The sequence below is a fragment of the Erythrolamprus reginae genome, chromosome Z, assembly GCF_031021105.1.
Source record: "Erythrolamprus reginae isolate rEryReg1 chromosome Z, rEryReg1.hap1, whole genome shotgun sequence".
Classification (NCBI taxonomy): Eukaryota; Metazoa; Chordata; class Lepidosauria; order Squamata; family Dipsadidae; genus Erythrolamprus; species Erythrolamprus reginae.
This window is the reverse complement of record NC_091963.1, coordinates 150,584,907-150,598,930: the sequence shown is the minus strand read 5'-3', so window position 1 is coordinate 150,598,930 and position 14,024 is coordinate 150,584,907. Positions and strand designations below refer to the sequence as shown.

General features: G+C 47.2%; 1 protein-coding gene across 1 annotated transcript in view; it reads right to left on the bottom strand.

The window, feature by feature from the left end:
• Window positions 1-14,024, bottom strand: part of LOC139154718 (neuroligin-2-like) — a 77,762-nt gene that overhangs the window by 62,767 nt on the left and 971 nt on the right. The gene's annotated exons all lie outside the window — the stretch shown is intronic.

Genomic DNA, 14,024 nt, shown 5'->3' with positions numbered 1-14,024 from the left:
AAGATGGACTTCCACTCCCAGAATTCTCCATCCCACATACTTTAAGGTGGACTTCCAGAATTCTCCATCCCGCATACATTAAGGTGGACTTCAACTCCCAGAATTCTCCATCTTGCATACTTTAAGGTGGACTCCAGAATTCTCCATCCCGCATACGTTAAGGTGGACTTCCACTCTCAGAATTCTCCATCCCGCACACTTTAAGGTGGACTTCCAGAATTCTCCATCCCGCATACTTTAAGGTGGATTTCACTCCCAGAATTGTCCATCCCACATACTTTAAGGTGGACCTCCACTCTCAGAATTCCCCATCTCCCATACATTAAGGTGGACTCCCAGAATTCTCCATCTCGCATACTTTAAGGTGGACTTCCAATCCCAGAATTCTCCATCGTGCATACTTTAGGGTGGACTTCCAGAATTCTCTATCCCGCATATGTTAAGGTGGACTTGCTCTCCCAGAATTCTCCATCCCGCATACTTTAAGGTGGACTTCCAGAATTCTCCATCCCGCATATGTTAAGGTGGACTTCCACTCCCAAAATTCTCCATCCCGCATACCTTAAGGTGGACTTCCTGAATTCCCTATCCCACATACTTTAAGGTGGACTTTCAGAATTCTCTATCCCGCATACTTTAAGGTGGACTCCCAGAATTCTCCATCCCGCATACTTTAAGGTGGACTCCCAGAATTCTCCATCCCGCATACTTTAAGGTCGGCTTCCAGAATTCTCCATCCCGCATACTTTAAGATGGACTTTCAGAATTCTCTATCCCACATACTTTAAGGTGGACTTTCAGAATTCTCCATCCTGCATACTTTAAGGTGGACTCCCAGAATTCTCCATCCCGCATACTTTAAGGTGGGCTTCCAGAATTCTCCATTTCGCATACTTTAAGGTGGACTTTCAGAATTCTCTGTCCCACATACTTTAAGGTGGACCTCCACTCCCAGAATTCTCCATCTCGCATACTTTAGGGTGGAGTTCCAGAATTTTCTATCCCGCATACTTTAATGTGGACTTCCAGAATTCTCCATCCCGCATACTTTAAGGTGGACTTTCACTCCCAGAATTCTCCATCCCGCATACTTTAAGGTCGACTTCCAGAATTCTCCATCTCCCATACTTTAAGGTGCACTTCCAGAATTCTCTATCCCACATACTTTAAGGTGGACTTTCACTCCCAGAATTCTCCATCCCGCATACTTTAAGGTCGACTTCCAGAATTCTCCATCTCCCATACTTTAAGGTGGACTTCCAGAATTCTCTATCCCACATACTTTAAGGTGGACTTTCACTCCCAGAATTCTCCATCCCGCATACTTTAGGGTGGAATTCCAGAATTCTCCATCTCCCATACTTTAAGGTGCACTTCCAGAATTCTCCATCCCACATACTTTAAGGTGGACTTTCACTCCCAGAATTCTCCATCCCGCATACTTTAAGGTGGACTTCCAGAATTCCCTATCCCACATACTTTAAGGTGGACTTCCACTCCCAGAATTCTCCATCTCCCATACTTTAAGGTGGACTCCCAGAATTCTCCATCTCCCATACTTTAAGGTGGACTTCTAGAATTCTCCATCCCGCATACTTTAAGGTGGACTTCCACTCCCAGAATTCTCCATCTCCCATACTTTAAGGTGGACTCCCAGAATTCTCCATCTCCCATACTTTAAGGTGGACTCCCAGAATTCTCCATCTCCCATACTTTAAGGTGGACTTCCAGAATTCCCTATCCCACATACTTTAAGGTGGACTTCCACTCCCAGAATTCTCCATCTCCCATACTTTAAGGTGGACTCCCAGAATTCTCCATCTCCCATACTTTAAGGTGGACTTCCAGAATTCTCCATCCCACATACTTTAAGGTGGACTTCCACTCCCAGAATTCTCCATCTCCCATACTTTAAGGTGGACTCCCAGAATTCTCCATCTCCCATACTTTAAGGTGGACTTCTAGAATTCTCCATCCCGCATACTTTAAGGTGGACTTCCAGAATTCTGCATGCCACATACTTTAAGGGGGACTTCCACTCCCAGAATTCTCCATCTCCCATACTTTAAGGTGGACTCCCAGAATTCTCCATCTCCCATACTTTAAGGTGGACTTCCAGAATTCTCCATCCCGCATACTTTAAGGTGGACTTCCAGAATTCTGCATGCCACATACTTTAAGGTGGACTTCCAGAATTCTCCATCCCACATACTTTAAGGTGGACTTCCACTCCCAGAATTCTCCATCTCCCATACTTTAAGGTGGACTCCCAGAATTCTGCATGCCACATACTTTAAGGTGGACTTCCAGAATTCTCCATCCCACATACTTTAAGGTGGACTTCCACTCCCAGAATTCTCCATCTCCCATACTTTAAGGTGGACTTCCAGAATTCCCTATCCCACATACTTTAAGGTGGACTTCCAGAATTCTCCATCCCGCATACTTTAAGGTGGACTTCCAGAATTCTCCATCCCACATACTTTAAGGTGGACTTCCACTCCCAGAATTCTCCATCTCCCATACTTTAAGGTGGACTCCCAGAATTCTCCATCTCCCATACTTTAAGGTGGGCAGACTTCCACTACCAGAAATCTCCAGCCATTATCTTTTAAGACAAGTGGACTTCAACTCTCAGAATGCTCCATCCAGCATGCTTTAACAAGGACTAACATCCGCTCCCAGAATGCCCTAGCCAGGATGCTTTGAGACCTGCCCTCTTCGAAGATGCTGGCTTGAGGAATGCTGGGAGTTGAAGTCCATAAATCTGAAAACTTGCAGATCCCTGCTTTAGAGAGCCAGACAAAAGGCATTTCTCTGGATTTGGGTCGCTTTCAACCGCAGTCTGTCGGCTCCCCTTTTAAGGTACAAATGGCCCACATCACCTTCCCTGAAGCCGGACTACACGTCCCATGCTTCCCGTCCAGAACTCAGAAAAGGAATCATGTTGGTTTCTCCCCTCAAAATTTCACACACACCCTATTTTATGTCTAGCTGTTTCTTGGAGTCGGGCCAGAAATAGGACATAATTTTTTTAAAGGAACCAATGAGAAGGGTGTGTTGGAGAGAGGATGCCTCTGTCCCAATGGGGGCCAACACTACACATGGTCCTTGTTTTATGACCTTTCTCACCACTGCCGTTAAGCAAATTATTTGTTAAGTTAGCAACGCGGCTGCTAAGCAAATTCTGTCTTCTTTTGCTGACTTTGCATGTGGGAAAGGTCATAAGAGGGGACTCAATCTGACAGTCCTCTCCCCCCCCCCCCACGGGATGCTACTACCGCTGTAAATATGAGGATTAGCCTCCCATCTCAGAATAGGATGTTTTGCAATGAAGAAAATCCATCTCGATATAATAATAATAATAAAAAGAATAATAATAATAATAATAATAATAAGAAGAAGAAGAAGAAGAAGAAGAAGAACAACAACAACAACAACAACAACAACAGGAACAAGAAGAACAACAAGAAGAGATTGGAAGGGACCTTGGAGGTCTTCTAGTCCAACCCCCTGCTTAGGCAGGAGACCCTACACTACTTCAGACAGATGGTTATCCAATATCTTCTTAAAAACCTCCAGTGTTGGAGCATTCACAACTTTTGGAGGCAAGTAGTTCCACTGGTCAATTGTTCTGACTTCAAGAAAGTCCTCCTTAGTTCTAAGTTGCTTCTCTCCTTGATTAGATTCCACCCATTGCTTCTTGTTCTACCCTCAGGTTCTTTGGAGAATAGGTTGACTCCTTCTTTGTGGCAATCCCTGAGATACTGGAACACTGCTATCCTGTCTCCCCTGTCCTTCTTTTCATCAAACCAGCCATGCCCAGTTCCTGCAACCGTTCTTCATAGGTTTTGGCCTCCATTTATCCCCTAATCATCTTTGTCGCTCTTAGAAACATAGAAACATAGAAAATTGACGGCAGAAAAAGACCTCCTGGTCCATCTAGTCTGCCCAGTTGTACATCTCCACCCCATGTCCAGTCAACGAAGCAGTGGAAGTGATGTGCCGGTGCCTGGAGGCTGTTGGGGCCTGGATGGGTGTCAACAAACTCAAACTCAACCCAGACAAGACGGAGTGGCTGTGGGTCTTGCCTCCCAAGGACAATTCTATCTGTCCGTCCATTACCCTGGGGGGGGAATTATTGACCCCCTCAGAGAGGGTCCGCAACTTGGGCGTCCTCCTCGATCCACAGCTCACATTAGAAAAACACCTTTCAGCTGTGGCGAGGGGGGCGTTTGCCCAGGTTCGCCTGGTGCGCCAGTTGCGGCCCTATTTGGACCGGGAGTCACTACTCACAGTCACTCATGCCCTCATCACCTCGAGGCTCGACTACTGTAACGCTCTCTACATGGGGCTACCTTTGAAAAGTGTTCGGAAACTTCAGATCGTGCAGAATGCAGCTGCGAGAGCAATTATGGGCTTCTCCAAGTATGCCCATATCACTCCAACACTCCGCAGTCTGCATTGGCTGCCGATCAGTTTCCGGTCACAATTCAAAGTGTTGGTTATGACCTATAAAGCCCTTCATGGCACCGGACCAGAATATCTTCGGGACCGCCTCCTGCCGCACGAATCCCAGCGACCGGTTAGGTCCCACAGAGTTGGCCTTCTCCGGGTCCCGTCGACTAAACAATGTCGTCTGGCGGGACCCAGGGGAAGAGCCTTCTCTGTGGGGGCCCCGACCCTCTGGAACCAGCTCCCCCCTGAGATTAGGATTGCCCCCACCCTCCCTGCCTTTCGTAAACTCCTTAAGACCCACCTTTGCCGTCAGGCATGGGGGAACTAAAACACCTCCCCCTTGCCCATGTTGTTTTGTTGATTGATTGACTGTGTGCCTGTTTTTTATATATACTGTTGTTTTTTTTTATGAGATTATTAATTTCAATTGGAATCTGGATGGGTGGGCATTGGATTTGGTATTGTGTACTGTACTGTTTTTTTTTTATTATTGTTGTGAGCCGCCCCGAGTTTGCGGAGAGGGGCGGCATATAAATCCAATAAACCTAAACCTAAACCTAAACCTTATACTATTTCTTATATTTTATCTTAGGATGGATAGATGTTTATCCCAGGCATGTTTCAATGTTGATTGACCAACCACGTCTGCTGGATGTTTCTTCCAAGGATCTACTACTCTTTCAGTCAAATATTTTCTCACGTTGCTTCTGATCTTCCCCCCAACTAACTTCAGATTGTGTCCCCTTGTTCTTGGGTTCACTTTCCTATTAAAAACACTTCTCTCCTGAACCTTATTTAACCCTTGAACATATTTAACTCTTGAACAGTCTTTGGAGAGGGGCGGCATACAAATCTAATAAATTGAATTGAATTGAATTGAATTAAATGTTTCGATCATGTCCCCCCTTTTCCTTCTGTCCTCCAGACTATACAGATTGAGTTCATGAAGTCTTTCCTGATAGGTTTTATGCTTAAGACCTTCCACCATTCTTGTAGCCCGTCTTTGGACCCCTTCAATTTTGTCAATATCTTTTTGTAGGTGAGGTCTTCTCTGCACTTTTTCTAGAGTCTCAACAACCTTATTGCATTGTGTCAATCATCATCATCATCATCACCATCATCATGATCTGGATGATGATGATGATAAGAACAACAACAACAACACAGTTGGAAGGGATCTTGGAGGTCTTCTAGTCCAACCCCCTGCTTAGGCAGGAAATCCTACACTACTTCAGATAGATGGTTATCCAACATCTTCTTAAAAACCTCCAGTGTTGGAGCATTCACAATTTCTGGTGGCAAGCTGTTCCACTGATTAATTGTTTTAACTGTCAAGAAACTTCTCCTTAGTTCTAAGTTGCTTCTCTCCTTGTTTAGTTTCCACCCATTGCTTCTTGTTCTACCTTCAGATGCTTTGGAGAATAGTTTGACCCCCTCTTCTTTGTGGCAGCCCCTATGTTTTGATAGTCCCCTTGCTATTTATTCCTTCTGCTTTCCTGGACTTTCCAAGGTGGATCAAAAAAATCAGGGCTGTTTCCCCACATTGTTCCGAGTGCTCGTTGACTCCAGAAACCATCACTCTGGGCGTATGTCCACCCATCAACCATGGTTTAGCAACTACAAAACTGAGATAAAATATCTTTATAAAGATTTGGGGGAAGTTTTATGGATGGATAGAAACTAGAAATAGTTAGAATAAATAATGATTTTAGAAGGAAAGTTAAAAAAATAGCGCTGGTAGAAACCCAAATGACGAAAAAAGAATTGGTGGCAGCACTTGATAAAATGTAACACAATGTAACACAATGTAACACAAACCTATGTGATTTATGCTATTTTTAAATAAGTAAACATTACTCTTATTTCTTAATTAGTTTAATAGTTGGAATTGTTTTATTTCTTTTTCTCTTAGATAAGGAAATCTTAAGAAAAGAATAAAAAATGCAACTTCAATGCCTAAGAATATATATATATATTCTGTTGGATCACCCTGGTATATTGAAGGAACGTCACAGCTCCTTTTTGCCTCTAGGCAGAGGCCCCAGGATCAAATCCCAGTAAGGGCATGGCTAGCTGATGAGGCCAGAACAAGGCTGAAATAGCACTATCCTAGTCTCCCTTAATTTTAAATATTCAGCAAAAAATATGTGATACCTACATACATACCTACATACCTACATACCTACATACCTACATACATACATACATACATACATACATACATACATATATATATATGTATCACATGTTTTTTGCTGAATTTTTTTAAAATTAAGGGAGACTAGGATGGCACCATTTCGGCCTTGTTATATATATATTCTTAGGCATTGAAGTTGCATTTTTTATTCTAGTAGTTTAAACATTTTTAGTTGTGAATCCATTTAATTATTATGGGAGAGATGAAGCTGTGGTTGTTTAAATGAAAATAGAAAGTTAGGATGCTCCATTGAGTGTTTATTATGTAAGGTAAGAAAATTTTATACATTTATATTGTTCAGGCATTGCTGTTGTGTTTTTATTCATTTATGTTTTATTCTAGGGTGGAGAAAAAATATATACCCAGAACACTAAAGACAACTAAGCCACAAGAATCCAGTTAGGAGGGTGCAGAAAACTATCACCCTTGGGAAATGTAGGATGGGAGGGGGCTTTGACTTGGGGGTCCTTGACATCTGGCAACCACACACACACACACACACACACACACACACACACACACATTCTCTCACATACAAATGTCACAGGATCCTGGCCAACAAATTAGATTTCTGCAAAGGATGGGAGGAAGGTGTTGCAGTTTCAATGACATCATCGCTCATGACATCACCATACAGCAGGATGTGAGGACGTGTTGAGTGACAGGTGTCTTCCCATGATCTAAAAGGTCCATGTCGAACACTTACAGGGGAAACTGTAAGATGGGTGGACTACAACTCCCAGAATTCCTCGGCATAAATTGCATTCGTTTTCGGGTATAAAAACCACCACAACGTACTTACTCTCTTATTATCCCTTCTTTTGCATTCTCTCCATTCCAGGGAAGATAGGGGGGAAAATAAAAACAGACACTGGGTGCGGCTGGCTGGGGAATTCTGGGAGTTGAAGTCTCACCCTGTCTCACAGAGGGGGGGCTAGGTTTGCTAGCCCTCAACTTACAACAGCTCGTTTAGTGACTATTCGAAGCTACAACGACCTAGGACCGTTTTTTCTCTCTTTCAACCCTTACGGCATCCTTGGCGGCCACATGAACAAAATCCCAAAAGGGCCCTTGGCTCGTATATTTGTGACGGTCGCAGCATTCTGCCTGCGGGAATCTGGCCTGCGATTCTCCTTTGGCGGGGAAGACGGATTCGTTTAACGACCACCTTCCTAACTTTCATCAGCGCCAGGGTTTTGCTTAAGAGCTCGGGCCAAGAAACGTCATCAGAGGAGGCAAACCTCGCTTAGTCGATCCCCTCCCTTAACGATGGAATTGTCGGTGGGGGAGAGGTCCAATGGGGGGGGGGTTGTAAAGTGAGGACTGCCTGGTTTGTTTTTAACTTGGGAGCCAACATCCCCCACAAACTGACCGGCTATGCCAGGGGTAGCCCAAGTTAGCTCTTCTATGACTTGTGGACTTCAACTCCCAGAATTCCTAAGCCAATCACGCCAGCTCAGGAATTCTGGGAGTTGAAGTCCACTTATTGGGGTAGGCAAAGCTGGCTCTTCTATGACTTATAGACGTCAACTCCCAGAATTCCTAAGCTAATCAGGCTAGCTCAGGAATTCTGGGAGTGGAAGCCTACATGTCATAGAAGAGCCAACTTTAGCCTACCCCTGGGCTATGCAAATGACAGCCTGACAAGCTTAAGAAGAAAGGTTGTGTGAACCAGAGCAAGCCATCCTTTGGTCAAGAAGGGAAGGGAAACAGAGGAAAGAGAGTGGGAAGGGACTTTGGGAGGTCATCTAGCCCAACCTCTCTCCCAACCATTTCTGACAGATTGGCAGCCCGGGTTTCTTCTTCTTCGCTCCCAGGAGGGGGCCCTGGGTCTTCCTGCCTCCGTCTCCGGGCCTTGTGAGGAGGGGGGTTTCCAGCGGCTGGCGGCCTCTCCGTGCAGCTGGCTGGCCGCGAGGGAGGAGGGGGCTCCCCAGGCGGAAGCGGGCGCCTCAATAGAAAGAGCCATGCTGGATGCCCGCCAGAGCTGGGCAGAGGGCCAAAGCGGGCATCCAGAGAGGCCTCCGTATCCCTCAGCCTCCACCTGAGCCTCTGAGGGGCGAAGTGGTGGGAGGGGGCTGGCAAGGGGAGGAGCCCCTCCCAAGAGGGGTCCAGCTGGGGTCCCTGGGAGGCAACAGGGGCTGGGGGAGTGGGGAAAAGGTGGGCAGCAGGGAGGGGGGGTGAAAGAAAGATCTGGGCTCTCTTAGAGATGGAGGAGGGAGAGGAGGAGGAGGAAAGGGAAGAAGAGGAGGGGAAGGGGACAAAGAAGAGGAAACAAGAGGAGGAGGAGGAGAAAGAAAAAGAGGAGGAAAAGAAGAGGAGGAAAAAGAGGAAGAGAAGAAGAGGAGGAAGACAAAGAGAAGGTGGAAGTGGAAGAGGAAGAAGAGGAAAAATAAGAGGAGGAAACGAGGAGGAGGAAAAGGAAGAAGATGAAGAGGAGGAAAAAGAGGAGGAAGAGGAGGAAAGAAAAGGAAGAGGAGGAAAAAGAAAGAGGAGGAAAAAGAAAAAGAGGAAAAAGAGGTAGAGAAGAAGAGAAGGAAGACAAAGAGAAGGTGGAAGAGGAAGAGGAGGACAAAGAGAAGGAGGAGGAAGAGAAAAAGAGCAAAGAGGAGAGGGAGGAAGAGGAGGAAGCACGGAGACCCCCAGATCAACCCCAGAGCTCCAGATGAGCTACCTTGTCTTTTGGCTTTTCCTTCCTCCTCCCCTTCCCCCGCTAGCTGGATGGGGATGATGGGTCGGGGAATACAAGCCCCCCACCCCACCCCCAGAGGCAGCCAAAGAAAGAAAAATGGGAAAAAACATTCGAGGATAAAAAAAAAAATACCATCCATCCAACCTGGATTTTGGGGTACCACAAATGAAAGCGTTGAGTTGCGGGGTGGGGATGGAGGGGGTGGCACAGCTGCCAAGATGCAGAGGAGGGTGGGTGGGTGGGTGGGCTCACGGCCAGGAACCCTCTCTAACGGGCAGGGGGTGGGAGAGGGAAGCTTCCAAAAACTCCCCGCTTGGGACTTAATTTAATTCAATTTAATTCAATTGATTAGACCTTATCAGCCGCCCAACTACTTGCGGACTTTTTTTTTCTTTTGCGGGGGGGGGGTGGTATTCGTTGGATCGTGGCTTGCCCCCCCCCCCCCAACCCCCACCCCGGCGCACGCGAGCTCACTGCAGGGACACTCGCGTCGCGAACACGCGCCGCACATCCACACGCGCGCGCTCACACACGACACGTAGGGAGGGACGTCAAGCGGGGTGAGCCGGCGCCTCCCGGGGGCCCACGGACTCCCCTCCCTCCCCTCCTCGGGAAAGGAGCCCCCCACCATCACCCGCCGCCCCCCACCCGCCCCCTCCGCCAAAGCAGCCCCCCTCCCCGTATTATCCAACCGCGGTGTTACTACGCCGGGGAAGGCTGGGGGAGCCGACAAAGAGAAAAGGAGAGGGAATTGAGGAGGGGGGAGGGCAGCCCTGAATTCTCTCCCTCCGAGCTCTCATATCTGGGGAGGGGAATGCAAAGCCGAACTGCCCCCCCACCCACCCAATTGCTCTTCACTTCGAACCCCCTCGACCGCTCCTCACCCCCGCAACGCCTTTGGAGGGGGGGTCCCCCGTGCCTTGTAAAGAGGGGGATGGCGGTGCAGCTCCGTGCTCAGTCCCCCTCCCCAATTTGGGGGGATGCGGAGGGGGAGGAAGGAGCAGAAAGAGGGTTCCCCCACCTGCAGGGCATGACGTGCGGGGTAGGGGCCGACCGGGATGAAGGAATCGTGCCTGGCACAAAAGACCCCCCCCCTCCTCTTTTTTCCCTCCCTTCCGGGCATCCTCCCCTCCTCCCTCCGTCCCCGATCTCCATCTATCCCACCCACCCCTTACCCCTCCAGGTGTGCCCGTACAGCCTTTGCTCCCTTTTGCGACTTGTGGGGCTGGGAGGGAGCGAGCGACTGGAGGGGAGGGGGCTGCCTTCCGCCCTTCCTTCCTTTCTCTGCCCCCTCCCTCCCTCTCCCCTCCCGCTGCCTGCCGGCTGACGGTCTCTCTCGCAGGCGGCTTTATTAGCAACAACCAGTCAAGGGGCTTTTGGGCAAGGGGGCAGTGAGACCTCCCATCCCATCACTCCCGGCCAGGAGCCCATGAGACCACCCTCAACACCGGCCCAGGGAAGGTGAGGAGGGGGGTGTTTAAGAGTCCGGAAGGAATTGGGAGCGGGCTATAAACGTAATAAATGAAATTAAATCGAATTAAATTTTCCTCTCTTCCCTGAACAAACGTTGGCCTGAGCTTCGCAGCTGAGCAGTTCCCCCCTGAATGGAAATCAAAGCCCCCAACCCTCTCTGGCTTTGCCTCCCCCCCAATCCCGGAGGCCTCCAGAGGGGGGTTGAGGAAAAAAGACCCCTCCCCACCAGCCAAGCTCTTAGAATCTGCAACGCTGCAAGGATTTGGTGATCAGAGACCCCCCAAACACCCTTAAAACTGAGAAAGAGGCCTCCTCCAGGGCTGGGGTGGGGGGACTACACAGCCCATAAGCTGTACCAGCTTCGCCAGCCCAGGTTGAATAACATTATTCATTGGTCCTTAAGAGGAGGTTTTTATTTTTTAAGTGGGAGAAATTTCCCTTTGATGTTTATTCGGGCTGTGCCCAAATAGCCCCCACTCCCTTGGTTGGGTAGATAGATTAGGGGAGGCACCACAAATCCCAGCATCCCCAGCCAGGCTGGCTGGAGAAGCCTAGGCCTGGTGGAGAAGGATGGGGGGGGGAGGCTCTCGAATGGAGCAAGGCCTCAAATTGCACGTGGTCAGGAGCTAGAACTGCTCCATCTGGCTTGGCCCCATTTCCTTTGTCAACCCGTTCCAGGGTCCCCTTCGCACCCTGAACCCCCTTGATTGACCTGTTGGTATTTATTTTTATTATTATTATTATTATTATTATTATTATTATTATTATTATTAAATATTATCCTTAGGAGTCCACACCTTGCAAACTCACCTTTATCACAAAACAACCAGCAGGTTTCAAAACCGAGCAGGAAAAAATAATATAAATACACACACACACACACACACACACACACACATGTGTCAGGGGGGGAAAAGCTACTGCCCAGGTTCAAATCCCGGGAAGGATATGGCTAGCCAATGAGAGGAAAATAGCTTGAAATAGATCTAGCCCCTTCTTTTTCATTATCAACAAAAATGTTACACACATACACACATACACATATGCACACACACACGCACGCACACACACACAGAATGATAGATAGGCAGACCGAGATAGAGATAGAAATATCTTTATACATTAAATCCCAGGAAGGGTACGGTTAGCTGATGAGAGCAAAATAGCTTGAAATAGATCTATACTAGTCTCTCTTTTTTTTCCCATTATCAGCAAAAATATGTTACACACACATCAAGTTTAAAAATAAATATATAATATATGCTTAAACCTGTTAATTTGTGTTTGTATGTGTGTGTGTGTATGTGTGTGTGTGTGTATTACACATTTGCTTTGATGACAAATGTACGGTGATTTTATATATATTATATGTAACATATATTATATATTATACACCAGTTCAAATCCCGGGAAGGGTATGGCTAGCTGATGAGAGCAAAATAGCTTGAAGTAGATCTAGACTAGTCACCCCTTCCTTTTCGTTATCAGCAAAAATACGTTACATGTATGTGTGTGTGTGTGTGTTTGTGTGTGTGTGTGTGTGTTTTCTGTCGAATCACCCTGGTATACACAAATATGGGAGGGAACATACTGCTTCCTTTTTTCTTTTTTTTTGCTTCTCGGCCCCTTCGGGAGTCATACCCAAGGCAGTTAATTTTTTTACAACTCTATTCTATATGTATAACATGGTTTTGCTGATAATGAAAAGGAAGGGAAATGTAGTATAGATCTATTTCAAGCTATTTTGCTCGCGTCAGCTAGCCATGCCCTTCCTGGGATTTGAACCTGGGCAGTGCAGTCTGCCTGCGAGGCAGAATATCTTTTAACCTCTAGGCCACAGGTTCTCCTCCTCTCCTCTGAACTCTTCCCTGGTACAAGCTGAGAAAGGAGGAGAATCTGTGGTCTGGAGATTAAAAGCTACTGGCTCCCCAGGTTCAAATCCCTGGAAGGGTCTGGCTAGCTGATGAGAGCGAAATAAGCTTGAAATAAATTGTTTTTAATATTAGATTTGTACATGTTGTATTGTTGTTCTGAGCTGCTCCGAGTACTCGGAGATGGGCGGCATACAAATCTAATAAATTATTATTATTATCATTATTATTATTATTATCATTATTGAAATAGGTCTATACTAGCCTCCCTTTTCATTATCAGCAAAAATGTGTTACACACACACACACGCACACACGCACACACGCACACACACATATGTAACATATTTTTGCCGATAATGAAAAGGAAGGGGAGACTAGTCTAGATCTATTCCAAGCTACTTTATATTTTGTTTGCAGGGAGAAGTCCACAGGTTCAAATCCCAGTGAGGGTATGGCTAGCTGACAAGAGCATAATAAGATCAATATGGATCTATACTGGTTTGCAAGTCTCATTTTTGGAACATGTGCTCGATTAGGTTTCCTTGAGGCCTGGAAGGAGGAGGTAAGGGGGAGGGGGAAATAAGAGAAGCTGAAGGCTCTGAAGCCCCCCTCCCCACAGGGACTGATCTCCACGACAGCTCCACCCTTTCAATTTGGAGAAAGACCCCCTACCCTCCCTCACAACTTCAAGGGAAGGCTCCCAGGGCAGGCTGGGTTGGCGAGGCCTCGAACCCAGGACCTCCGCTGTTTCCCCCTCCCCCAGCCAAGAGTCCCCTTGCAAATGGGGCGGCCATGTCCCCCCACCTCCGCAACAAACCTGAGATTTGAGATTGAGAAAGAACTTTGGTTAGTTTCCCACCATCCAGGATAAAGGTGGGAGTGAGGCATGGGGGGGATTTTCCCACTTGGTCTTTCTGTCTCCCCTCACCCAAAAAGCGAGAACCTCCTCAAAGTGGGCAGGGTTTTTTTTTTCTGCCTACTTTACATCCCTTCCCCCAACTGCCCAATCTGAGATAGATAAATATATATATAGTATATATATATATGTATTTGCCCATCCAGAATGGGCCTAATCTCCTTTCCTGGGTGCAAATAAATAAATATAAAAGGCCTGGGGGGTGGGGAAGTGTGTGTGTGTGGGTCATCTTTGGACAGGATTCAAAGGAGCCCCCTCCCCAGCAGAAGGAAAGGCTTCCTCCTCCTTTCTCTCCCCACACCTGAGCCCTCCTGCCATCTTTCCAGGAATGGCCAACCCCATCTAGAGACTGACAATGTGTGTGTATGGGGGTGGGTGGGTTTCAGATGCCCCCCACCTCTCATAGCCCCACTGTTA